Genomic DNA, 2,536 nt, shown 5'->3' on the forward strand with positions numbered 1-2,536 from the left:
ATCTTAATTTAGGTTGGATCAGGATTAGAATTTACATTATGATGACTATGTAAATAATATTTATAGGTCAGTCAGGTAGTATCCTATTATTTCTTTTCTTGCACAACGTTTTTTTCTTTTTTTCTTTTTTCTTTTTTTCCTCAAGAAGGGGTTGCCAAGGCTGCGTGGTGCAGTGGCTATTGATAGCTGCGATCATAGCTCACTGCAGCCTGGAACTACTGGGCTCAAGCGATCTTTCTGCCTCGGTTTCCCCAGTAGCTGGGACTACACGTGCAGCCATCGCGCCCGGGCTGGCACAACTTTTCATTCTCCCAGAGTTGTCTTATTTATTCCTTATAGAATTTTAGGCACTTGGTTCTCGGAAAGCCCCGACCTTAAGATTGACTCCACCTCCAGCAGAGGGAAGCCCTTCTCCTCTCTTAAGAAAAATTCCCGCCTCCCACATTGGATTCCCTTTTCCTGTTGGCTCCTGGCTGCTCTCCTTACCTGCACTGGGCGGTGACCATGTCCCTCAAACGTAAATAAGGTTCCAGCTGGTCGCTGTTTTTTCACTTTCCGTTGAACAATATCCTCGTACCTCAATTGCTTCTCCACACCTTTTTTGTCCTAAAAAATCTTCCTCTTGCCCATGTAGCTAGAAGCGTTTTCGCGGTATATGACTCAGGGTGCGATTGTTCTTTTTCCTCAGCGGAGACAGCGTTTTCACTTGTACGGACACCTAACTTCTAAGATGGCCGCACCCATTGTGTCATTCCCGTCATTCTTTGTGCAAAGCGGATGACTTTTCCCCCCAGCCCGCCAAGGTGCACGTAGCCCATCCCGTCTTTGTCTTGGCTAAGCTCGAGCCTCTGAAAATAAATGAAACTTGAGCGCAGGATGTAGGTGCCAAAATATGGGGTTCTTCACGGTCCCGAGCCATCCCTGCATACTTGGGCAGAAAAGATCCACTTTACCTTCCGTACGTGCAGGATTCAAAGATGGCCGCCTTCAGTATCCGTGACGAGAGGACGCGAACTTACTACCGCCCAGTCGTCCGTGCTCCGTACACCTGCAACTTCAGACCTTCGTCGGCCGCCGTAGGCCGGCTTGGAGGCTGTGGGAGGGCCCAGAAGTGGAAGAATTCAGGAAAAGTGCAGGCTCAGGGAAGTGTCGGTGGGTTCCCCGGAAAATCGGGTCTGTGTGTGGGTCCGTCTGTCAGGATGAGGGGAGGAGGGTGTCTGTGAGCGTCCGTTTAGTGCGGAGTCGTGGAGTTTGTGGGGGAAGCTGGAGCAAGTGGGAGTCGGGATACTGGGGTTGCGGCGTCTCCGGATTCAGCCCTGAGGGATCCCAGTGGTCAGTGGTCAGTCTGTCGAGCGCAACGCTTGGAAGTCCGTGATCAGGGTTTGGTGCCTTTACGGGTCACTCTGTAGGGCTCGGTGGTTGAGGACTGGAGTGAGGAGTGGTTTTTGTCAAGGAAAACGGTGTCTGCCGCGGATTCGGGATTTTACTTTTTTATTTTTGAGACAGGGTCTCGCTCTGTCACACAGGCTTGAGTGCAGTGGCGCGATCGTGGCTCACTGCAGCCTCCATCTCCCGGGGCTCAGGTGATCTTCCCACCTCAGCTTTCCCGAGTAGCTTGGACTACAGGTGAGCGCCACCACGCCTATCTATCTAATTATCTATCTTATCTATCTATCTATCTATCTATCTATCTATCTATCTATCTATCTATCTACTTAGTGCAGAGATCTATCTATCTATCTATCTATCTATCTATCTATCTATCTATCTATCTATCTATCTACTTATTGCAGAGATGGGGGTCTCACTATGTTGCCCAGGCTGGTCTCCAACTCCTGGCCTCAAACGATCCTCTCACCTTGGCCTCCCAAAGTGCTGGGATTACGGGCGTGAGCCTTCGCTCCAGGCTGTAATCAGGATTTAATATGTGACTCAGTCAGGAGGAGCCTGGGTTCATGTGAACCTGGGTGTGTGGTCCAGGTTTTGGGATTAATCTTAGGGGGTGTGACCAGTGTTAGGGAGGTCTAGATGTGAGAGTCGTGGAGACGCTTGTGAAGGCTGAAGCCTTGGCAGCTGAGGCATGCTGAGTGGTGTGTGTGTTGAAGTCCAATGGTAATTCCCTCTCAGTCCCTTTTAAGTTTCTCTGCAAAGACTGGTTTACAGACCTCATTTGACTTCTCACATCTCTCCTTCCTCTCATCCTGGTAAATAGGAAACCTTGGGGAAGATCAAAGATTAATCAAATCTGGCGCGGTGGTTCACACCTGTATTCCCAGCATTTGGGAGGCCAAGGTGGGCGGATTGCTTGAACCTGGGAGTTGCAGACCAGCCTGAACAACACAGCCTGTCTCTCCAAAAAAAGACAAAAATTAACTGGGTGTGGTGACACATGCCTGTAGTCCCAGCTACTCGCGAGGCTGAGGTGGGAGGATCACCTGACCCTTGGATGGTCTAGGCTGCAGTGAACTATGATTGAGCCACTGCACTCCAGCTTGGGCAACAGAGTGAGGCCCTGTCTCAACAGAAAAAAAGAAAG

This window comes from Papio anubis, chromosome 20, assembly GCF_008728515.1.
Source record: "Papio anubis isolate 15944 chromosome 20, Panubis1.0, whole genome shotgun sequence".
NCBI lineage: Eukaryota > Metazoa > Chordata > Mammalia > Primates > Cercopithecidae > Papio > Papio anubis.